We start from the raw sequence: 26,350 nt of genomic DNA, 5'->3' as shown, positions 1-26,350 counted from the left end.
CCCTCCACCATAATTAAAATAGGGCCAGTGCGTGTAAAAAATATAGGGGTGTGGTAGAGCTCCCTTTTACACATTATGGCAAGTAGAGTCCTCCTTTTTACACATTACTGCAGCAGAATCCCCCTTTTTACACATTACGGCAGGTAGAGCCCCCTTTTTACACATTACGACAGCAGAGTCCCCCTTTTACACATTACGACAGCAGAGTCCCCCTTTTACACATTACGGCAACAGAGTCCCCCTTTTACACATTACGGCAACAGAGTCCCTCTTTTACACACTACGGCAACAGAGTCCCCCTTTTACATATTACGGCAGCAGAGTCCCACATTTACATATTACGGCAGCAGAGTCCCCCTTTTACACATTACAGCAGCAGAGTCCCGCTTTTTATACATTATGGCAGCAGAGTCCCCCTTAATACACATTATGCTAGATGTAAGTGATATTATGCCAAAAAAGTGTCTACAGGAAGAGGACCAGGCAATGGGCTGTAGTAATAGGATGTTGCAGCCAGTGGAGGGACTGAGGCACCCAGAGGCTACAGCTGCTGCCAGTGCCAAGACACACAGCACAAGAGCACAACACGTGATTGGTCTTTGAAGGGGTGGAGCCAAATTCTGGAGGGGGCGAGGCTTAAATTTTGTCCCGCAGCTCTGGCTTCAGTTCTTTGCAGGCCGGTGCTACAGCGGCCGGCGGCAATGAGAGAGCGCGGGTAGCGGCTGCGCGGGTAGTGCTGCCAGATGGTGCACCCACAGTGCAGTTGCGCTGTGTGCAAGGCACCACTGGCACACACCTAGTTACGGACCTGCAGAACCTATTCTGGGTGCTAGTGTACAAAGCATTCTGGTGGCAGCTATCAAACATGAAGTCAAGTTGGGGTACAGTACGGAGTCTATTATAGTGGCAGTTATACAATGCAGGGACTATTCCTGGAGTCCAAAGCAGGCACCTGGTGGCCAGTATATAAAGCAAATCCGCCATCTGGAAGCTAATGTATAAATCAGGACTCCAAAAGGGGGAAATTGGATGCACATCAGACATGCAACCTGGTTGCTAATATATACTGCACTCTTTCACATATTTATGTACTTTAAATAATGGTGCCGGGAAGAGCAAGAGGCATCCCACTTAAAGTAATAGTACTGGTTACTAATACCCCTTGCAAATTAAAATGCTGGGTCGCACCTGGGATTTTATATACAGCTCCAACCTGTGTGTGACCCGGCTGAGATCGCTTTCAGACTAGAGGCAGGACCCGGCTTACTGCCGGGGTATGCGGCATCACTGCATCTCCAAGCATCAGCTCTTCCTATGAAGCAAACAGGTGCTGGGTTCAATCGACCCTGCTAACCCGTTTACCACGCACCGCGACCCAAGTTAGCAGAGTTGGATTCCCAGATCACTGGACCCGAGTTAATATTTTTCCTCTGAGCCTTCCCAGGGTTATCCCGGCAATAACCTGGGTATTAGTGGCAGTGGGAAAGTGGCATTAGAGGCTTTGCAAATTCCGGGTAAATCAAGAATGTGTCAAAACCTTCACCTCATCCAGCACCGTAAAATATTCCATACGGCAAACACAATCTATATATGTATGCAGTATATGTATGCAGGTGGTGCATGGGTACAGATATCCTACATTTGCGGCGGGATGTAATGCCGCCCGGATCCGGCGGCCGTGCGGGATGCCAGCCGAACTCGGATGTGTTTTAAAGGGGCAATCACTTACAAGGCAAAACCATGGCATCCCGCACGGCCGTCGGACTCCGGCGGCATTACATCCCGCCGTTGGTATGGACTCCACTCAGTCCAACCTAAGGGGCAGATTCAATTACCTGCAATGTTTACTGTGTAGATAAAGCTCCAGGTTTAATGCCGCCCGGAGCCATTCAACTACTTGAATCTGCCCCTATATGTGCTCCTCCTAAACACTAATTGAAGCACAACTACAGTATACAACCAGTGACGGGTGTAGTATGTTATGCCGGCGCTTGGGACTCGGGCGTCGGGATCCCAACCGTCGGCATGCAGGCAGCGGGGTGAGCGCAAAAGAGCCCCTTGCGCGCTCGCTGGTGCTATTTATTCTCCCTCCAGAGGTGCTGTGGACACCCCAAGAGAGAGAATAGTTGTCGGTATGCCGGACGTGGGGATTCCGGCATCGATATGGTGAGCGCCGGGATCCTGACAGCCGGCATATCAAATGCCACCCGCAGTGAAAAATAGCAATAAACAGGGCTTTAAAAATTACTCTTTTTCCACATTCATAAATAGCTCCTGTCGTGGAAGCAAAGGTTTTAAAATGATTGGGGGAGCTCACATCACCCCCTTCCTACTGCCATATACCCGACAAATACATTGCTATAGGCTATTTCTACAAATTAGTTGAAAAAATGTGGACTAGAGCGTCAAATAGGTCCCGTACTGCAATTTATGATGTGAACAGGGTACTATTTTATAGGCCCTACACACTGGCCGACATCACTCGTTCATTAATTAACAAGATACTGTTCATATCTTTGAGTGTGGAGGCACAAGTGATGAACAATGCGCGGCCCCGCGCTCGTTCATCGCTGGTGCCCCGTCAGCTGTGTATGCAGGCCAATATGGACGATCTCGTCCATATTTGCCTGCACTTCTATGGAGCCGGGTGACGGGGGGAGTGAAGTAACTTCACTCCCCCCGTCACTGCCCCAACCGCCGCCGGGTCGCCCGTCTGCCATATCCGCCGTTGGGCAGCTCGGTGACAATGCTAAATTCCCTTGTCGTATAAACAACCCTTTATGAAGCTAAGAACACTGTACGCTGTTTACTTAAGAAGTACCGTAATGGTACGCTAGTTGCGTAACGATCGCTCAGCCGTAGGCGAGACGCTCAAGCGTCACGTTCGCTCACGGCCCAGCGATCACAGGACACGTTATTGGCTATGACTAGAGTAATGATTCGCTATGGCGTAGCGGACGCTCGAGACCACGAGGAGATCACCAGCGGCGCAGACGCTCACAACGCTATACCTTTATGTCTAAACCTTATACCAATGAAATACACGGAATACCTTAATGTGAATACAGGGTGTAAGTGCAACCTTGTGTAACCTGACTAACTACAAAGCTGCTTGAGCGTCACCGACGCTCAAGTGAACACTTAACACTATAGGAAATACACAGATACTGGTTTAGGGTCCAAAGCCTATTAACTGTATTATATCTAGTATACTTGTAAAAAGGGGATAACAGTACAAATGATACACTACAATATAACAAAGACTTCCTAACCAAAATACAATACTATCTAATACAATACAATACTAGTCTAGGGGAGATACGAGAGAAAGAGAAGGGAAAGAGAGAGAGAGAGACGGAGAGAGATGAGAGAAATTGGCTCACAGAAAGACAATGATTACGGAGAGAAACTTACGCACAGGGTAAACGATCGCATGCGCCTGGACATCCAGCACCCGATTTTCAGCAATGAGAACCGTTGAAGAGTGAGAGCTGGATGTGGTCGGCCTGCCTATTTATGCCCCACACACAATGCAATCTCATAGTCCCTACAATCCCATTGTCCATTGGATGAAGGAATTCGACCCTGTATCACAACAAAAGGTCATAGGTTGATTCATACAGGTGGGCTGTGACGATTTCAAACAGCTCAGGTGGGTGGGGAACTAGGTTTCCCGCCGCATACCTGAGTATGAGTAAATAGTAGAAATGGACATAAACTTCTTATGTCCATAACTATTCGCACGAGCGATTAATACGCTCCAAACCAACACCGGAATATTGCTAATTAAATACTCTTCCGATGGGTACCAAACACTGCTGTATGATTCCTGTTAGACCCTTCGTACGATACAAAGAGGGATTCCTTAGCTCAGGGACCTTCTATATTAACCAAACTTTCAGAAACTATCAAAGGGATCATGATCTATAAACTACATTAATTGTGAAAATATGTAACGAATGAGTCGCACGCTACGACTACATAAACTCTACCGTAAATACGCATACCGCGCCTGCGAGTGCACGCTATTGCGGGTATGCGCCTTCACGGGAGAGCGTACGCATGCGCAGCACGGACCAGTGTGCGGTGCAAATATGGCAACGTGCATAGAGACATTTTTCTGACTTTGACAGTCCACCCTTTGGCAGTCAATAATAACTGCCACAAAACATTTAAGGAGAAAAATGCAAGTCAGGGGTTAATACATTTCCATGGTTGGGTAAGGGAGGAGAGAGGAGAAGGTGTGAAGAGGGTATGACCTAGTGAGATAGCAGAAGCATGTGTGTATGAATCCATGTTTGGGGGGTCATGTATCATCGTGCCGTACGTGTTGTACATCAAGCTTCGAGGTATTGCGAAGTATACATTTGAATTCCTTCTTATCCTGTGGTACAGGTCTGTGGATGGGCTGTCAAACTTTACCGAGCTCTTTTCGGATTTTGAACAAAATGGGGAGCACATTTTAGTTGATGATACATGAATGGGGGAGGTATGTGGTTGCTGATATCTGTGCCTGTATTCCCTATCGTCTATGTGTGTCATTACCTGAGGGTTGTAGAGATGAAGATAAAGAACACTTATGGAAAATGCAATGATATTCTATGTCAGGGAAATGTACATCTGTCGTCGAAGTTGTGTTCGGTATCTGTTGAGAGTCGTCTTCTTTGCGCTGTATTGCTCCTTGGGCATGAGCAAATAGCTTTGTCAGAGCCATCGGATTTACAAAAAAATGTTGGGCTAGCGTGAGTTTAAATGTACTAGGGAAACTGGGGATCCATGGCAAAGTTCATCAAGTGTCCATTTCTCAAGTGGTCAAAACTTCATCTTTGGTGCTTGTCTGTTGTCTGTATAGCGTCTCGTCAACTTCCTCGTCCAAGGGGGTCTTTGTATCTTGGAGAAAAGCAGAAAAACAGGTGAAAGAAACGGACCGTATAATCGCATTTTCATCCCATCCTGGTTTCTATCATTGGGTCATAAATCAAATCCAGGTTAATTACAGTTTCCTCGCTCCTCAAGCTCATCACTCTTGTACTTTGTTTGCACCTCATTAAAGCCTGCCCGCATCTAAATATCAATCCAATCGATATAACGACACCCAAGATACATAGTAGAAACTTTCCAACATCCATTATGACTCCTTGAGCCCAGTCTCCCAAACCGGAGAACCAATTTCGCGGGTTCAACCATGACACCCAACCAGTCAGCTCATTTCCTACAGCAGCAAGGGTGAGATTGTGTTTCCGACGAAATTCCCACTTCAATTGGAGAATATCATCCATCTTTTGGTCTATGACCTCTACCGGATCCTCGGTGCTATTCGTGATATAAGTGCAACACTTTATGCCGTACTGTGTTGCCAATGTAACACAATATCCGCCTGTTACTGCTGTAAGATAATTAAGAACCATCCTATGCTGAACTAGTTCTGTTTTATAAGCTTGAAGTTCTCTTCCAGTGTATCTAAACGTGTCATCATACATTTCAGTGATATTATCTAACAAATTGGCGAGTGCGGAAATGTATCTATAATTCATCACTCCCCGAGCGGTACGAGTGAAATCTAACGCTACCAGGACCTGAATCCCGGTGGATTCATGGATAAGATCAGAGGCCGGATGCTCTAACCTTTCTGACAGTTGTCTTTTAACTCGGTGCTCGTAATGAGTGTGAGTATAAGGAGCTTGGGCACCACGGTGTATGTCCTTCATTTTGTCATGTGTAACAGTCATCACTTCAGGCAATACTTTTCCAATATAACACAATCCTTCAGAGTTTGGGGCAAGCCACTTGTACGCCTTTCTCCCGCATATGAAATATGCATCATCGGGGAGAACATATGGGACGGAGAAGGACATGACCATGTTACAAACCTTCCAGGTGAAATCTCCTGACCCTAATTCTTCCATCTGCCTAATGCACGTATCAGTTTGTACGATATGTGCACAGTATCCTGGTGATACCTCTCCAACTCTAGTAATCCTATTTCCTAAGGTATATCGATACCGGAAAGATTTTCCTCTACTGGCTATGTGGCGTACCAGCTCTGTATCTGTAGGCATTCTATCTGCTCTGTGTGAAAAGGTCATGGTAAGGTTGCTCCATGACACTTCCCAATTTCCCGGTTTTCTGGGATTGGAGATGTTGAAACATAAGAGGGACCTATCCACATGGTATTGGTGGAGCTTCAAACTAGGAGGGCTGGAGATGTTAAACCTCCGGTCCACCGGTCTCCCACCATTTAGCTCAAGTACCTCCCCTAACGTTAAAGGAAATGGTACTAGCCCTGATTTGCTGTGACCCTGAGGTACTTGAGAGCATACCCAACAATCTGTTTGGTTTAACACGTTACCCACTAAGGAGTGATAGTCACTCAATGGATGCTGGTCCATATGGATATTAAAACTAGATTGGCATTTCTTTATGCATCCATCTTCAACCAGATTATCACAGAGCCTACAGATACAATTTTCTTCAGCTAACAATCCATCACAATTTCTTCTATCGGATCGTTTTCTGATACTCGCCTTTGCTTGTTGGTTTGGTTGATCTTGGAAAACTACGCCTCCATCATCATAATCGGAACCCATTCCAGATCCTCTCTCGACCTCTATGGTACTCTCGCCGGAACAGACTGCTCTGGTCAACATCATGGTTAACATCAAAATCCGGATCACAGTCTCTTGGGGCAAGTCCATCTTTGAGGAGGAAATAGAGAAGAATGAGAAGGGGGAAAAAAGAAATTTCAAGGAAGAGGGGATGGGAAGTGGAGAAAAACAATAAAAGGGAGAAGGGAGTCGACAACTGCTTTCGGTCTTCAAGGCTCAGGTGCCGCCTCAGTCCTCCTGGAACAGACACTCCAGTGATACAACCTCTACCGTCTGTTCCTTATCACGGGACTTCTCTGGATCAGCAACCTTTTTGCAGTGGGATGAATGGACCCAAGTCTCTCTCTCAGCCACCTTCAATGCTGTGGTGCTAGTCAATAAGACCTGGTATGGTCCTTCCCATCTATCAATAAGACAACCTGAGCGTAGAAAATTTCGTATCATTACATAATCCCCAGGTTCAATGTCATGACAATTACTATCTGGTAAATCAGGAATCATCAACTTCAGATTATCATTTTGATTCCTCAACTGCTTACTCATGTTAATCAAGTACTTTACAGTTACTTCATTGTTACATTTCAAATCATCCTGAGGGTTAATCATGACATGCGGTTGTCGACCAAACAAGATTTCAAAAGGAGACAGATTAAGAGGGGACCTGGGAGTGGTTCTGATGCTATACAAAACAATGGGTAAAGCTTCTGGCCACGTCAATCCTGTCTCTGCCATTACTTTACTCAATTTATTTTTAATAGTGCTGTTCACTCTTTCGACCTTCGCGCTCGCCTGTGGACGGTACGGAGTGTGCAGCTTGCTATCAATTCCCATCAACTTACACATTCCTTGAAAGACATCACCTGTAAAATGGGTACCCCTATCACTTTCAATGATTCTAGGGATACCATATCTACATACAAATTCCTGCACAATTTTCTTAGCGGTAAACATAGCGGTATTTGTAGCTGCTGGGAAAGCTTCGACCCAATTCGAGAAAACATCTATACAAACAAGTACATATTTCAAATTTTGACATGGGGGTAATTGAATGAAGTCGATTTGTATTACCTGGAAAGGGCCGCCGGCAGGTGGGATATGGGATGGTTCTGTAGGTATTGCTTTTCCAATATTCTTTCTCAGGCAGGTAAGGCATGACATTGCTCTCTTACTCGCATGAGAGGAGAATCCTGGGGCGCACCAGTATGCTCTTACCAATTTGCACATCCCCTCCTTGCCTAGATGAGTCAGCCCGTGAGCTGCTTCAGCCAGACATGGAAGGTATGCCCTGGGGGCCACTGGTTTACCATGTCCATCCGTCCAGAGCCCTGAGGGCTCCTGGCCATATCCCTTTGCCTTCCAGACTGCTCTTTCCTGTGTGGAACACAAATTCTGCATCTCACACAACTTTTGTGTGTTGATGGTATTAAATACCATCAGTTGTGTGGTGTCTGTCTGTATGGGGGTAGCAGCTGCAAGCTTTGCGGCTTCGTCTGCTCGGCTGTTACCAAGGGATACTGGGTCTTGGCTATATGTATGTGCTTTACATTTGATAACAGCCACTCTGTCGGGTTCCTGTATCGCTGTTAGAAGCCTTTTTATATATGCTGCATGCGCTATCGGTGTACCAGCTGCCGTCATGAAATTTCTGAGGCGCCATAGGGCTCCGAAATCATGTACTACCCCGAAGGCGTATCTAGAATCGGTGTAGATATTGGCTGACTTACCCTTAGCCAATTCACATGCTCTGGTTAGGGCGACCAGTTCAGCAACCTGGGCTGAGTGAGGTGGGCCTAGCGGTTCCGCTTCTATGGTGTCTTGGTCATCTACGACTGCGTATCCAGTACACAAGTCTCCCGAGTCTGACTGTCTATGACAACTACCGTCCGTGTAGAACGTGAGTTCTGCATCTTCCAGTGGGTTGTCACTGATGTCAGGCCTTGCGGTAAAATTTTGGGTCAAATATTCCATACAATCATGTGTATCTCCCTTTGCATTAAATCCTCCTTCCCCATCACTCTCACCTTCCACCCTTTTTGCCTGACCAGGCACACCTGGGAGAAATGTTGCAGGATTTAATGCGCTGCATCTCCTTATGGTGATGTTTACTGGGGCCATTAATGCCAATTCCCATCTTGTAAACCTTGCAGATGAGACGTGTCTGGTTTGGGCAGAATTCAATAAGGCAGATACCGCATGTGGTGTATGGATTGTGAGGTTGTGGCCTAGCACGACATCTTCGCTTTTTGTCACTAGCAATGCTATCGCCGCAACGCTACGCAAGCATGTGGGGAGGGATCGCGCTACCGTGTCTAGCTGGGCGCTGTAGTATGCGACTGGCCTGCTGGCGTCACCGTGTTTTTGGGTTAGTACACCTCCTGCGCACCCAGCACTTTCTGTTCCGTATAGTTCAAAGGGTTTCCCATAGTCTGGCATACCTAGTGCTGGTGCCTGCGTTAGGCACTGTTTGAGTCTCTCAAATGCTGTTTCGGATTCGTCTGTATGCGAAATCCGATCAGGTTTGTTTGAAGAGACCATTTCCTGCAAAGGTAACGCCAATATGGAAAACCCTGGGATCCAATTACGGCAATACCCACACATTCCTAAAAACGTCCTGATCTGTTGCTGGGTTTGTGGCAGTGTCATGTCTCTAATGGCTTGGATTCTATCAGCGGTCAGGTGTCTCAGTCCTTGTGTTAGACAGTGTCCCAAATATTTTACCTTAGTCTGGCATAATTGTAACTTGTCTTTGGAAACCTTGTGACCTGTGTCTGAAAGATGAAACAGGAGCTGTTTCGTATCCTTCAGAGATGCTTCCAGTGAATCTGAACACAGTAATAAATCATCCACATACTGTATCAATACTGATCCACTCTCTGGTTGGAAAGACTGTAAACAATCATGCAAAGCCTGAGAAAATATACTTGGACTATCTATGAAACCTTGGGGTAACCGAGTCCACGCGTATTGGACTCCTCTGTATGTGAATGCAAACAAATATTGGCTGTCAGGGTGCAGAGGTACCGAAAAGAAAGCGGAGCAGAGGTCAATAACAGTGAAAAATTTGGCAATGGGAGGAATTTGCATTAGGATGACAGCTGGATTAGGCACTACGGGGAACTGACTTTCAACTATTTTGTTAATCCCCCTTAGATCCTGCACTAGCCTGTAACCCCTCCCCCCACTCTTTTTAACAGGGAAGATGGGACTATTGGCTGTGCTGGACGTTCTTACCAGAATGCCCTGTTGCAGCAAGCGTTCTATTACTGGGAAAACTCCTAACTCCACCTCTGGCTTCAGAGGATACTGTGGGATTTTTGGAGCTATCCTACCATCTTTTACTTGTACAACTACTGGAGCTACGTTTGCCATTAATCCAGTGTCCTGTCCATCTTTTGTCCAAAGTGACTCTGGTATCTGAGATATCATCTCTTCTACTTGGGATGGATTCCTATTTGTCATAATGGAATGTGACATTAATTTTGATGGGGAGTCTAACATGTCTCGTACCTCCTGAGCGTGATTCTCAGGTATGTCCAGGAATACACCTTCAGGAGTACAATAAATGACGCAACCCATTTTACATAGTAAGTCTCTCCCCAGGAGATTAGTTGGTGCCGATGCAGCCAGCAAAAAGGAATGCTTGGTATGCAAAGGCCCTATTGTAATCTCGGCTGGTTTGCTAACAGGGTAGTGCTGGACTACTCCTGTTACTCCCATGGCTGGAATTGTCCTACCAGTGGTTCTCATGCCCACTGTCGAATTTATCACTGACTTGGCCGCCCCTGTGTCTACAAGAAAGTTTAAAGTTTTACCAGCTACATTGATTGCAATCTCTGGTTCGCTTCCAAGACTGGCAATCAATTTAACTGGCTGCAGATTACAGGTGTGGCCACACCCCTATTGGGTATGCTGACCTCCCTGAATCCCATTGGCAGCAACTACTTGTGGGGGAGTTAGCTGGGAACTACCAGAGGCCTGCCAGTCTCTGTTCGGGGGATATCTTTTTGTTTCCCCTGTATGTGGCTCAAAACTCCGCCTCTGTGGACCCTGCTCCCAATGTCGTGTGTTGTGTTGTTGTCTAGGGGGTTGAAAAGATCTTTGTACATTCTTTGTTCTACATTCTCGTGCAAAGTGTCCCGGTCTGTTACAAGAAAAACATGTTATTACACTTGCCTTACCCACAGGATTCGGTGGTACATACGCAGGCTGCCTTGTGGTCAGCGCCTGTATACTTACGGACATCAACTTATCACTTTGCGACTCCCTGTGTCTAGTGATGTTTTTGTCGTGATCAACAGCAGCCTCTCTCAAGGTGGACACTGACAGACCTCGCCAACATGGTTGTGTGGTCTGTACCCTAGCTTTTAATGTTTCTTTCAAACCATCCATCAGTACAGATACTGCTACTTCTCGATGGTTTGGGTTGGTCTTAATGTCTTCTATACCAGTGTATTTTGCCATTTCTGATAGTGCCCGGTGGAAATATTCTGCTGCCGTTTCGGACTCCTTTTGCTTAATGGAAAATATTTTATTCCATTTAACAACGGCTGGGAAATACTCCTTTAGCTGTAAATTTATCCTTTTTACATTATCCTGGTCGTACACATCTGTAAGCGGTACATCTTTATCTAGTCGACAATCAGCCAAGAATTTAACTGAGTCGACATTGGAAGGTAAGCAAGCTCTTAGCACTATCTGCCAATCCTTATTATTGGGCTCTAAAGTGTTTCCTAGATCCCTGATGTATTTTTGGCTTGCCACTAAATCTTTTCTGGGGTCTGGGAATTCAGACACTATGGTCCTCAATTCCATTCTAGTGAACGGGCAATACATGGCAATGTTCCTGACGGGTGTGGCTCCTGATGCATCTGTTTTCCCATTGGGAACTACTATCACCTTTACAGGAGCAATTCTAACAGCCTCATTCTGCGTAGATTCTACAACTTGTGGTACAATTGTTTCAGTGTAGTGCATGGTGCCGTACTTACCCGTTGACACGACCTCACCTATCCCTCCGCTAGGGGCCTTCACTAATCTCGTGGGTGGTGCAGTTCCTACTGTGGTTTCTGATATGGTGGCCGCTAGAGAGAGCGCTGAAATTGTTGCCGAATCTTCTTCTTGATCACACTCCTGAGGAAGGTTCAAAACAGGGTACATCTTGCACGGGTTAATACTTGCATGAGTTATTTGGTTAACATCATTAACATTTACAGGGTTACTAAGAGTTTGTGTTTTACAACCCAGTGCGTTTCTCTCCGTAATCAACTTCTCTCCTGCAATGTATGGTGGAGGTGGAGCTGTGGCTATCAGCTTCCTGACTGCCCCAGATCCCGCCGCCAGAGCCAAACCTCTCTGTATCTCACCTTCCTGGTGCCATAACTGTAAGTAATCATGATGCTGAATTCGTCTCTTTGTTGATTTTACGAGACATATCCTCCTCCTTAAATTTTGTAACACGTCTGGACTAAAGCTACCTATTCTTGGGAATTTGTCCCTGTCTTGTACAGTCATTCTTTCCCATTCATCGCATAAAGATTCGGTGTGACTTCCATATTTTTCACACATTACATATCGTGCCGACCCAACTGGTCGGTTCACAGAATCAACCTGAACCAGGGTTGATCGCCCCCTACCTGAGCAACTGGCCCCCATAGTCTGCAGGTGTTGCTTAGTCCTCCTTGGATTTCTGTATCAAGGTTTTCAGCAAGCCTTTACAGACAACCAAATTACTCCACAGTAGGCCGGCGGTGGCGGTTTACCGAGTACCCCACTCACTCGCCCACCTCGACCAATACGACCTGATCACACCGATATGGTGCTGGCGTACTCGATACAGGGCCCCTATGGAACCTTCTGTTTACTGGAACATATGAGGGTTACCCGCAGGACACTTACTCTTTCCAGTAAAGTTGGGGTTGTTAGATAGTTCCTGAGTGACCAGCGAACTTCCCTTCCAAAAATAAAAAATTACACAAATCACGTCAGAATGTACAGATAGCGTTTGTGACCACTTTACTCTAATGGTATTAGGTCAGATTACTAACTACTGCACACAATTACGTGCGGTCCAATCGTTCAGTACATAAGCACTACTTGTCATGTACTGAAAGATCAATGGAATCGATGTTTCCGGCCGCGATTCCTTCAGCAAGAGCTTATGGCCTATATGGGTTCTGCACCAACACCCCAGGCGTTGTGCCTCTTGTACCTTTATAGCGGACCTTTTAGTACCTTACGACCTCCTGGTCTTGTTACCTTCTGTTAATGACCTCCTGGTCTGTTACCTTATGGTCCGCTATACTCTAATGCTCAAATATTATTTAACCAGGGATGCCTCCCTAGCCACCGTATATGTCACTTACACGTGTGTCCCTTGACGAGTACCCGACTTTCCTTTTGGTTCCACCTTAAAGTTATATAAACTTTTGTATACAAAACCACACTCACTCAACACATGTACACTTTTGTTTCTATATCTATTTCTGCGCAGAAATTGTCTTCAGTCCAACTGTGTTACCAATTAGGAGCAGGATCTGTTAAACTAAATTTCAGATTTTTCCAAAAATAGATTTGCGTTATTTACCGCGTCGCGTTATTTACCGCTGTGCGTTACTTATCGCCTTTGCGCTAATTATCGCTTTGCGCTAATTCAACTTTTCGTGACTTGAGCTACGTTGCGTAACCAGACGCTACGTTGCGTAATGTACGCTGCGTGCGTCTGCCGTTTGGATTGCGTACGCAAGTCTTTTGTTAGGGACACGTGTACGCAAAACAAAGATCCACCGTAACACAATTTCTACCTTTATCAATGTAGGTGATCCCTGATCATCTACCGCACACCACACTGACTGTCTTATCTCCCAGACAAGCCGTGTGTTGGTCTATACTTTAACTATTACCTCTACTATGAAATAACAGCAAATCTCTTTTTGCACTTTCTAATCAACTATAAAACTTGGCAAACAGGAATAGTGATATACGAAATTTGAAAAAGAAATGCAGATAAATGTATGCGTGCGTGTATACGCAAGACAGAAGAGAAATAAAACAGTTTTAAAAGACACAAGCGTTTTGTTCTTACTTCCGGTTCCCGGATTCCTTCAGCACTCTTTATCTAAGCGAAGCAGACGCTTATCCCGTCAGCACTGCGAGACAACCTCCCACCCTTTGCTGGGGGGATAATGTCTGCTGATCTACCTAGTGCAGATATGAGAAGGATAGGACGAGTCCCCAATTGACAATGCTAAATTCCCTTGTCGTATAAACAACCCTTTATGAAGCTAAGAACACTGTACGCTGTTTACTTAAGAAGTACCGTAATGGTACGCTAGTTGCGTAACGATCGCTCAGCCGTAGGCGAGACGCTCAAGCGTCACGTTCGCTCACGGCCCAGCGATCACAGGACACGTTATTGGCTATGACTAGAGTAATGATTCGCTATGGCGTAGCGGACGCTCGAGACCACGAGGAGATCACCAGCGGCGCAGACGCTCACAACGCTATACCTTTATGTCTAAACCTTATACCAATGAAATACACGGAATACCTTAATGTGAATACAGGGTGTAAGTGCAACCTTGTGTAACCTGACTAACTACAAAGCTGCTTGAGCGTCACCGACGCTCAAGTGAACACTTAACACTATAGGAAATACACAGATACTGGTTTAGGGTCCAAAGCCTATTAACTGTATTATATCTAGTATACTTGTAAAAAGGGGATAACAGTACAAATGATACACTACAATATAACAAAGACTTCCTAACCAAAATACAATACTATCTAATACAATACAATACTAGTCTAGGGGAGATACGAGAGAAAGAGAAGGGAAAGAGAGAGAGAGAGACGGAGAGAGATGAGAGAAATTGGCTCACAGAAAGACAATGATTACGGAGAGAAACTTACGCACAGGGTAAACGATCGCATGCGCCTGGACATCCAGCACCCGATTTTCAGCAATGAGAACCGTTGAAGAGTGAGAGCTGGATGTGGTCGGCCTGCCTATTTATGCCCCACACACAATGCAATCTCATAGTCCCTACAATCCCATTGTCCATTGGATGAAGGAATTCGACCCTGTATCACAACAAAAGGTCATAGGTTGATTCATACAGGTGGGCTGTGACGATTTCAAACAGCTCAGGTGGGTGGGGAACTAGGTTTCCCGCCGCATACCTGAGTATGAGTAAATAGTAGAAATGGACATAAACTTCTTATGTCCATAACTATTCGCACGAGCGATTAATACGCTCCAAACCAACACCGGAATATTGCTAATTAAATACTCTTCCGATGGGTACCAAACACTGCTGTATGATTCCTGTTAGACCCTTCGTACGATACAAAGAGGGATTCCTTAGCTCAGGGACCTTCTATATTAACCAAACTTTCAGAAACTATCAAAGGGATCATGATCTATAAACTTCATTAATTGTGAAAATATGTAACGAATGAGTCGCACGCTACGACTACATAAACTCTACCGTAAATACGCATACCGCGCCTGCGAGTGCACGCTATTGCGGGTATGCGCCTTCACGGGAGAGCGTACGCATGCGCAGCACGGACCAGTGTGCGGTGCGAATATGGCAACGTGCATAGAGACATTTTTCTGACTTTGACATCGGCAGCGGATCGGCCAATGTGTAGGGCCCTTTAGAATATGCTATATGTAGATAACCATATACCAGCAGATACCACCTGGTTAGCGGATGAGACTCAGTGCTTACACTGGCCATACACCTTGAGATATATATAGCTTCCCATCACACAGACAGACCAATTATCTGACATGGGCCCTCATTCCGAGTTGTTCGCTCGTTCTTTTTCATCGCATCACAGTGATTTTCCGCAAACTGCGCATGCGCAATGTTCGCACTGCGGCTGCGCCAAGTAAATTTGCTAAGAAGTTTGGTATTTTACTCACGGCATTACGAGGTTTTTTCTTTGTTCTGGTGATCGTTGTGTGATTGACAGGAAGTGGGTGTTTCTGGGCGGAAACTGGCCGTTTTATGGGAGTGTGTGAAAAAACGCTGCCGTTTCTGGGAAAAACGCGGGAGTGGCTGTAGAAACGGGGGGAGTGTCTGGGCGAACGCTGGGTGTGTTTGTGACGTCAAACCAGGAACGACAAGCACTGAACTGATCGCAGTGGCAGAGTAAGTCTCGACCTACTCAGAAACTGCACAGATAAATCTTTTCGCAGTATTGCGAATCTTTCGTTCGCAATTTTGCTAAGCTAAGATTCACTCCCAGTAGGCGGCGGCTTAGCGTGTGCAATGCTGCTAAAAGCAGCTTGCGAGCGAACAACTCGGAATGAGGGCCATTGTCGTACACGGTTACTGCGTCTTACAGGCATATGAAAATTTTTCTCATGTCTGACAAACTGATAATTGCAGCCAATTATAGGCTGATTGGAACAATAATTGCAGTGTATAGCTGCCTTTAGTAACAGAGGTTATTGGAGAAAGTCTGAGTATGTGTTTAATACACTGAGAGATAATGAGAATAAAGCAGACTGTGCTTTCCTTTTAACCGTTTCCAATAAACGGTACCACTGATTGGGATAAATTATACTGTCAGCAGTGTCTGCTTTGTGCCTCGCTGTGCTGTCTCCTGATTTGCACCTAGTATCACTGGTGATGAATAAATTAAGTTTTCTGTTGTTTTGCTTTTTTCTTAGGAGGGAAAGTAAAAGATCAGTTTGCTGTATGAGAGCAGGACATGCTGGTCACTTTACCCATACTGGACAGCTGATTGCTACCCCAGGAGAGGCCACATTTGATGAGACCTCTTCCACCAGAGCAATCAGAAAATAAATGCACACATACAACCCAATAAACGGTCACCACCTGCTTAATGCAAATACAATTGATTTTGATTGTATAAGCACTGGACTTGTTCTAGGACACGTGTGTGTGTGTGTGTGTGTGTGTGTGTGTGTGAGCGTCCAGCTTAGTGTAGAGCAGGCATGTCCAAACTGCAGCCCTCCAGCTGTTGAGAAACTACATATCCCAGCATGCCCTGACACAGCTTTAGCATTCTCTGACAGCAAAACTGTGTCAGGGCATGCTGGGATATGTAGTTTCACAACAGCTGGAGGGCCGCAGTTTGGACATGCCTGGTGTAGAGCTTCAGAAACCTCTCTAACAGGTCATGTTTTCAGTATTCCATGCTACAACGATCACCCACCTTGACTATTCATTGTATTTGGCTTCTCCTCACTGTCTATTACCTAATCTCTCTCTGGCCATTCCATATGCCCTCAATCTCTCTGCAAACCCATACACCTGCTCCCCATAACCAACAGAGACTAATTCTGCTCACCTTCACCTGCTGTCACCAACTCCACCCCTTCATACATCTCTGACCAACTCAGCAGTCATTCTCCCTCACTCTTTTGAACTGGGTCTCACCTCCTCTCTGATTACACCCGCTCACCACCACCTCCAAGACTTCTCCTGTGCCCCCCAATATGAATCTCCCTACCCTGCTTGACCAGACACTCATACATACCTCCCAACATGACCCTCTCCAGGAGGGACAGATTGCTCTGCTTCTGGACTTTTCTCTTAATTTATGATTGCTGGCACCTGTACTGAAACACCTTTCTTATCCATTAACCTGTTCTACACAGGTGCTGGCAATCATAAAAGAGAAAAGTCCAAAAGCAGAGCATTGTGTCCCTCCTGGAGAGGGTCATGTTGGGAGGTATGCTCATATCATCTCCAATCTTTCATACTCTCCCAAAAGTCACTCTCTGATACTCATACTTGCCTACCTGACCCAAAATGCTCTGTTCCTGGACTTTCCTGGTAATGTATGATTGCCATCACCTGTGGTGAGCTAGGTAATTGATAAGAAAGGTGTTTCACCACAGGTGATGGCAATCATACATTACCAGGAAAGTCCAGGAACAGAGCATTTTCTCCTTCATGGAGAGGGTCAGGCAGGCAAGTATGCTGATACTATAGTTACCATCCAGTACCTCTGGCCCCCAATATCTCAGCATTACACTCTCTCTAGATCAGGCATTCCCAACCACGGTCCTCAAGGCACACTAACAGTGCAGGTTTTAGTGATAGCCAGGCTTCAGGACAGGTGACTTAATTAGTAGCTCAGTTATTTTGATTTAACCATCTGTGCTGCAGCCTGGATATCACTAAAACCTGCACTGTCATACCCCTTTCACATCGCACTAAAAACCCGGTATCGACACGGCATATTGCCGTGTCGAAACGGGTCAGTGTGCGATGTGAAAGGTCCTTTTTAGAATTAGCGGGTCGCCTGACCCGGTAATTCAACTCGGTAAAAAAAGAAGGGTTATTACCGGGTTGATTACCGGGTCAGGCGCAGTGTGAATGGGAGCCGTTCCGATGCGACACGGCTCCCATTCACAGCATAGGCAGAGGCGGCGCAGGAGATGAGCTCATCTCCCGGCGCCGCCTCCACCCCCGCCCCTGCTGCTGCTGCGCCCTCCGCTGCTATGGCAACCGACCCGTTATATTGCCGGGTCGGAAAGCCAGCAACGGAGCGCAAATGCCGGATCCCACCCGGTAAGTACACGTTTCTCTTACCGGGTAGGATCCGGCATTTGCGATCTAAATGCAGCATTAGTGTGCCTTGAGGACCGTGGTTGGGAATGCCTGCTCTAGATTGTAAACTCCTGCAATCAGGTCCCTTTAACCAAAATTGAAGATGGCTTTCTTTACATCCAAAAATAAACGTAATTCTTCCGTGAGTAACTGGTTTGATAAAATGTCAAACGGCTTGTGGTGTATTCATTGTGGAAAATTGTAATACATACCATATTGTAGAGAATGAAACATGTAATTACATAGTGGTGCGGGATATAATCCACGGATTCCACTCAGAAATCAGCACAAATAACACATCCTACATTTCTTTCAGAATGTAAACCAGTTGCACAATCCCCCCTCCCGTGTGTTTAACAGAATAAGGACAGGGATGACAGCAGATGCATTTTGAGTGGTGATGACAGATACAATGAAAGACAAGTCATTAAACAAATAGATGGATAAAGGATGGCAAATAGAATATAAAACTTGCATACCCGCAGTATGTAGGATCACCTCCACTGTACGAATAGTTCTACCCCCGCATGCTCTCTATTGCAGGCTATTTCTCATGTGCTGTAATCAGAGGGAGACAAGTAAGACACAGATTGCGATCAGCTTGTGGGCCTTGGATATGATATATGGCACTAACATTCTGCAGGCTTGTGAGTCGCCCAAGAACGGCTGACATCCTCTTCTGTGATAAAGGCATATGGCCATGACAACACAGCTGTCAACTGTCCCCAATTTCCAGGTTTAATGATTTGTCCCTGTTTTTCAATATTTTTTTATATAATCAGTTTTTTTATGAAGGATTTTCAAAAGACATGAACAAGGAAAGAAAAACACCAATGCAGTTACAAGTACAGAAACACCACACAGATAAAGCCAATATACACAAATCTAATTGTACATACATCAAAAAGAAGAGGTAGCAAACTTGCAGAAGGGAGTGTAATCCTCAGAGGTATTATATACCATGTGAGCAGGCCATTGGAGTTTAACAGCCGAGGAGAGGGGTCTATTCTAAGAAAACATCGCAAGAAATCTAGCTATGTCTGCGAAAAGGCTGTGGTGTGTAGCAGCAGGGTCTGGGACTCCAGGTCGACAACAAAAAGGTCGACACACCTTAGGTCAATGCCAATTTGTCGACACACCTTAGGTCGACATGGACAAAAGGTAGACATGGACAAAAGGTCGACAGGAACAAGGTCGACATGGAAAAAGGTCGACATGAGTTTTTTTATGTTTTTTTGGTGTCGTTTTCTTCGTAGAGTGACCGGGAACCCCAATTAGTGCACCGCGTCCCCTCGCATGGCTCGCTTCGCTCGCCATGCTTCGGGCATGGTGCCTTTGCTCCGCTTCGCTCGGCACAGATTACCGTTCCAATCGTAGTCCACGTGGATCGTTAAGTATGAAAAGGTTCCAAAAAAGAAAAAAATTGTGAAACACTAATGTCGACCTTTTTCAACGTCGACCTTGTTCCTGTCGACCTTTTGTCCATGTCGACCTTTTGCCCATGTCGACCTAAGGTATGTCGACCAATTGGCATCGACATAAGGTGTGTCGACCTTTTTGTTGTCGACCTGGAGTCCGGATACCGTAGCAGCAATTGTTCTCATACATAAAAAACAAGAAAACTAGTAGGGGAACAGAATAGATGCGCCGAAAGGCACCAAGGGTAGAGACAAGGAGAAGTAGGAAGGAAGAAAAGGAGAGATAAAGAGAAGAGGAGTAAGAGAAGGCGAGGTACCACTTAGCAAGTTATGGGAGATAGAGAAATGGGGGTATTAGTTACTATCCAAGGGAGTGGCTAAGTAGGCCTGGGAGGCCTTGTATTTCAGCCAAGGGAACCATGTGGAATTAAATTCACAAGACTTGCCTATCGATGAGAGGAACAGATCCTCCATTCTCATAAAATAATCTAGTTTTGTGAACCACGTACGACTCGTAGGAGGGAGGTGGGACCTCCACATGGACGGGATAACAGCACGTGCTGCGTTACTTAAATGGCGCAATAGAGAATGTTTGTGTTGGGACATTGGAATTTTGGAGTGATTAATAAGCCAAAATGCTGGATCATGCGGGATTTGAGTCTTAAGAATAGCCTGAGAGATGTGTATTACCTCCCGCCAGAAGGATTGGATTAGTGGACATATCCACCATATATGTAGAAGGGTGCCAGATGGGGAGGAGCAACGCCAACAGAGAGCTGAAGAGGAGGGATACATAGCATGGAGAAGAGAGCGGTGCCTGTACCATCTCGTCACGACTTTATATTGAGTCTCTCTGACCTGGACACAGACAGAGCTCATGTGAATTTTTAGGATTTTTTTACCCCAGTCTCTAGGCGACAAGGAAATGCCCAGGTCCCTCTCCCAAGCCACAGCAAAGGATGGAGTAACGGTAGGCTGGGAGTGGCAAACAATCTTGTAAAGTGTGGAAATAGTGTGGGTCGGGTCAAGGACAGCAACACAGAGTTTCTCTAGCGGCGTTCCGGAATCTAGACCCAGTCACCAAAAAGTGTCTTATTTGTAGGAACTTCCAAAAGTCTTGTTGGGGGATGTCCCACTTCGAACTCAGGTCTGAGAACTGTCTTACTCCAGTCGACGACACCATCTGACCGACCCTGAACAGACCTCTTAGCGCCCATTGCGAGAAGTGGGCAGGGTTGACACCCGGAGCAAAGTCAGGGTTGGCCAGAAAGGATGTCAAGGGGCCGAATTTAGAAGAGATATAAGGTAGTTCCCGCAATGACTTCCAGGTAGCAAGTGTAGGAGTTATAGTTGGATGGGGAAGGTGCAACTTAGGGGAGCAGGGGAGCCAAGGAAATATTTCTGGGAATTGCTGTACGTACAGGCCCTCCAGTTCCACCCATTGTTTAAGTTCACGGTGTCTCGTCCAGTCTATAACTCTACTCAAAAGAATGGCATGATAGTAATACTTTATATCAGGAAGCTGGAGGCCGCCTCTCTCAATCGATTTGGTCAACTGGGAGCGTTTAAGCCTAGGTCTCCTCCTCTGCCAAACAAATTGCTGGATCAAAAGTGAAACAGTTCGGAACCAGGACTCCGGGATGCGGATCGGGAGGGTCTGCATTACATATAGTAATTTAGGGAGGGTATTCATCTTAACTATATTAATCCTCCAAAACCAAGACAGGTATTTCATGTTCCATCTAGAGTAGTCATTTCGAATCATTTGCAAAAGAGGCAAATAATTCAGTGGGAACAACTGGGACTCGTTAGCAGACAACTTAACACCGAGATAAGTTATGTGGGAGGGTTGCCATGAAAAAGGGAAAGAGCGTTTAAGGTCCGCGACGGAGTCTGCAGGGGCGGAAATGTTAAGAGCACTAGATTTAGCATAATTAATTTTGAAATTGGAAAGCTGTCCAAATATGTTGAGTTCTTTCATTAGGTGCGATAGGGAGTCCGGGGGATGGGATACTATGGCCAAGAGGTCATCGGCAAACAGGGCAAACTTATATTATCTATCGCCTACGGTAAAACCCGTGATGGCGCGATTGGCCCGTATAGACCTAGCCAGCGCCTCAATACATAGCACAAAAATCAAAGGAGATAATGGGCATCCTTGTCTAGTACCGTTGCTTATGGCGAATGGGTCCGACAAGGTGCCGTTTACACGGACCCTTGCCGTCGGGGAGTCATACAGGGCCATTATCCAAGAAAATGCATTGGGACCCAAGCCTATATGCTCCAAAATGGATTCCATAAATTTCCAGCTGACCCTATCAAATGCCTTTTCGGCGTCAGTAGAGAGTAGAATAGTAGGGGTGGAACTGTGGGATGCTAAATGGATGAGGTTGAGGATTTTAGTTGTGTTGTCTTTGGCCTCTCGGCCAACCACAAAACCTACCTGGTCGTTATAAATCAAAAGGGGGATCAGCGCACTCAATCTATTTGCCAAAATCTTCGCGTAGATTTTGAGGTCTACGTTGAGGAGGGAAATGGGCCTGTAGCTGGAGCAGATTGAAGGGTCTTTGCCCTGCTTCGGTATCACCGAAACATGGGCCTCCAGAGAATCACGGGAGAAATGAGATCCAGATGCGATCGAATTAAATGCTCGGAGGAGTAGGGGGAGCAACCTATCTTTAAAGACCTTATAGAATGTGATAGTAAATCCGTCAGGGCCAGGGTGTCACAACTGAGGGCCTGAGCTGACGGGAGGCAGCCTCAGTTGTAGGGGCTGAGATGTAACGGAACCTGGGAGGTTGTATCAGACCCCTAGACATGTAAGTAACATGTAGAATAACTGCCCGAAGGCGTGACCACGACAACCAGGATAAAAGTCAATGATGTTTATTATGACAAACTCCGTAACACAGCAGCAGTAAAAGGAAACATAAAAGTCAACAGAGGATAAATACAATTCCTGGGTACTACAGGGTGGCAAAGGCCACAGGCACTGGTAGTGTGAGACAGTTCTTATAATCTTCTAGTTGGAAAGTCCTTACCAGGCCTGACTGTAGCAATGGAGAGAACCCAGGATCGTACCAGCTGATGTTCCAGGAAAGGCTGGGCTGCTGAAGGTAAAACGGCTGCTGTGGATACTGGCTGGAACCAGACTGTTGTTGGTACGGAGTGGATACTGGCTGGAACCAGTTAAATAATAAACGAACTTGAGAGCGATGAAATAATAATGAAGTTTGGAGTTTGAGAGCGGTGAAATAATAATACCGGTGGAGAGTGGTAAACTGCAGAAAAGGACACCGGCCCTTTAAGAGAAGCTATACACTGCTGGAAGCTGGGCTGGAAGCAGGTGATTGTTTGAGAGCGGTGAAATAATAATACCGGTGGAGAGTGGTAAACTGCAGAAAGGACACCGGCCCTTTAAGAGAAGCTGTACACTGCTGGAAGCTGGGCTGGAAGCAGGTGATTGTTGTAGCTGGAAACAGGTGAGTCCAGAATGGATCGGAGAGTCAGGCTACACCGCAGATGGAATGCTGGTGCGGGTCTCTATAGCAGAAGTCTGGAGACAGGAGCTGGAACCTGGAAGACAACCACAGGAGAGAGACAAACTGGAACTAGGTTAGACAACCAAAGCACTGACGCCTTCTTTGCTCAGGCACAGCATACTTATACCTGCAGCAAGGAAGGGGTTGGCTAGGCAATTATGCAAATCAACAATACAGACAGCAGATTGGTGGAAATAATCAGATGACAAAATCCAAGATGGCTGCGCCCATGCAGACACTTGGAGGGAAGTTTGGTTTGTAATCCATGTGAGAATTGAAACAGTAATGGCGACGCCGGCCACAGGAGACAGGAGACGCCAGACTGACAAGCGCACATTTAACCACGCGGGCACAGCGGAGGCCGCGGCTGATGAAATCACCACTCTGACATTCTGCATGTGGAAACTCAGGAACAGCGGGATCCGGTCCTGGAACGCTGAGCCAGCCTTAGGAGGCATCTGAAGGGTAAGTAATGGCGTCCAGATACCCGGATCGTGACAGCACCCCCCCCTTTAGGAGTGGCCCCAGGACACTTCTTAGGCTTTAAAGGAAACTTTGCGTGGAAATTTCGGACCAAGGCAGGAGCATGGACGTCTGAGGCATTGGTCCAAGAGGGTTCTTCAGGACCATAGCCCTTCCAGTCAATGAGGTATTGTAACTGACCGTAACGGAAACGTGAGTCCAAAATCTTGGCCACCTCGTACTCGACTCCCCGTTGAGTCTGAACTTTGGGAGCTGGAGGAAGTGCGGAATGAAACCGATTCAGGATCAGCGGTTTCAACAAAGAAACATGAAATGTCCTGGGTATTTTCAAGAAGGATGGTAACTGTAACCTGTAGGCAACAGGATTGATGACTTGTTCAATCTTGAAGGGTCCGATGTAGCAAGGTGCAAATTTCATGCTGGGAACTCTCAACCTCAAATTCTTCGTGGACAGCCACACACGATCACCCACCTTGAGAGCAGGAACCGCTCTACGCTTCCTATCGGCAAACTTCTTATACCTGAATGAGGCTTTAAGCAGGGCTGCGCGGACGTTCCTCCAGTTATTTGAAAACTGACGCAAGGTGACATCCACTGCTGGAACAGAAGTTGCGGGAAGCGGTTGGAATTCTGGGACTTTAGGGTGGAATCCATAATTAATGAAGAATGGTGTAGAAGAAGATTGTCACAACTGAGGGCCTGAGCTGACGGGAGGCAGCCTCAGTTGTAGGGGCTGAGATGTACCGGAACCTGGGAGGTTGTATCAGACCCCTGGACATGTAAGTAACATGAATAATAACTGCCCGAAGGCGTGACCACGACAACTTGGATAAAAGTCAATGATGTTTATTATGACAACTCTGCAACACAGCAGCAGTAAAAGAAAACGTAAAAGTCAGCAAATAATAAATACAGTTCCTGGGTACTACAGGATGGCAGGAGCCACAGGGCACTGGTAGTGTGAGATAGTTCTTATGATCTTCTAGATGGAAAGTCCTTACCAGGCCCGACTGTAGCAATGGAGATAACCCAGGATTGTGCCAGCTGGTGTTCCAGGAAAAGCTGGGTTGCTGAAGGTAAAACAGCTGCTGTGGATACTGGCTGGAACCAGACTGTTGTTAGCACGGAGTGGATACTGGCTGGAACCAGTTAAATAATAAATGAACTTGGGAGCGATGAAATATGAACTGAAATGTAGAACTTGAGAGCGGAGAAATAATAATACCGGTGGAGAGTGGTAAAGTGTAGAAAGGACACCGGCCCTTTAAGGGAAGCTGTACTCTGCTGGAAGCTGAGCTGGAAGCAGGTAATGTTGTAGCTGGAAACAGATGAATCCACAATGGATTGGAGAGTCAGGCTACACCGCAGGTGGAATGCTGGTGCGGGTCTCTATGGTGGAAGTCTTGAGACAGGAGCTGGAACCTGGAAGACAATCACAGGAGAGAGACAAACAGGAACTAGGTTTGACAACCAAAGCACTGACGCCTTCCTTGCTCAGGCACAGTGTATTTATACCTGCAGCAAGGAAGGGATTGGCTAGGCAATTATGCAGATTATCAATACTGAGAACAGATTGGTGGAAATGATCAGCTGACAGAATCCAAGATGGCTGCGCCCATGCAGACACTTGGAGGGAAGTTTGGTTTGTAATCCATGTGGTAATGAAAACAGTAATGGCGGCGCCGGCCACCGGAGACAGGAGGCGCCAGGCTGACAGATGCACATCCAACCACGCGGACACAGCGGAGGCCGCGGCTGACGTAATCGCCACTCAGACACTCTGCATGCAGAAGTTCAGGGACGGCGGCGGAGGCCGCGGGAGACGCCATGCCAGGTGTAATATGGCGTTTACTGTGACAGCGTCCCAGAGTGACAGGAGAGGATACAGGAATGTACACATCAGGATAACAGATGGGATCCGGTCCTGGAGCGCTGAGCCAGCCTTAGGAGGCATCTGATGGGTAAGAAATGGCGTCCAGATACCCGGATCGTGACAGCACCCCCCCCTTTAGGAGTGGCCCCAGGACACTTCTTTGGCTTTTGAGGAAACTTGGAATGGAATCTCCGGACCAAGGCAGGAGCATGGACATCAGAAGCATTGGTCCATGAACGTTCCTCAGGACCATAACCCTTCCAGTCAATAAGATATTGTAGTTGACCGTAACGGTGACGTGAGTCCAGGATCTTGGCCACTTCATACTCAACGCCTCGTTGAGTTTGGACTTTCGGAGTTGGAGGAAGTGAGGAATGAAACCGATTCAAGATCAGCGGTTTCAACAGGGAAACATGGAATGTCCTGGGTATTTTTAAGAAAGGAGGCAACTGGAGTCTGTAAGCAACAGGATTGATGACTTGTTCAATCTTGAAAGGACCGATATAGCGAGGTGCAAACTTCATACTGGGAACTCTTAACCTCAAATTCTTCGTGGATAACCATACCCGATCACCCACCTTGAGAGCAGGAACTGCTCGACGCTTCTTATCCGCAAACTTCTTGTACCTGAACGATGCCTTGAGCAGAGCTGATCGTACGCTCTTCCAGATATTGGCAAACTGATGCAAGGTGATATCCACTGCGGGAACAGAAGTTGCTGGAAGCGGTTGGAACTCAGGAACTTTAGGGTGGAATCCAAAGTTAGTGAAGAATGGTGTTGAAGCAGATGAAGAATGATACTGGTTGTTATGACAGAACTCGGCCCAGGGAAGTA

The 26,350-nt window shown here is 46.3% G+C and overlaps 1 protein-coding gene across 3 annotated transcripts in view; it reads right to left on the bottom strand.

Annotated features, from left to right (window-relative positions):
* KANK4 (KN motif and ankyrin repeat domains 4) overlaps nt 1-18,770 on the bottom strand; it is a 290,111-nt gene extending 271,341 nt beyond the window's left edge. Inside the window, exon 1 of one of the 3 annotated variants that reach the window (XM_063939217.1) lies at nt 18,679-18,770. The gene's annotated coding sequence lies outside the window, so the exon portion shown is untranslated. Of the gene's footprint in view, nt 1-16,796; nt 16,836-18,678 lie in introns of those variants that run through there. The other 2 variants (XM_063939219.1, XM_063939221.1) reach the window with 2 other exon arrangements.
* Between the last annotated feature and the right edge of the window lie 7,580 nt (nt 18,771-26,350).

The sequence above is a fragment of the Pseudophryne corroboree genome, chromosome 9 (genome assembly GCF_028390025.1).
Source record: "Pseudophryne corroboree isolate aPseCor3 chromosome 9, aPseCor3.hap2, whole genome shotgun sequence".
NCBI classification, from domain to species: Eukaryota; Metazoa; Chordata; class Amphibia; order Anura; family Myobatrachidae; genus Pseudophryne; species Pseudophryne corroboree.
The sequence above is the reverse complement of the archived record's forward strand: the minus strand, read 5'-3'. Positions and strand labels throughout refer to the sequence as shown.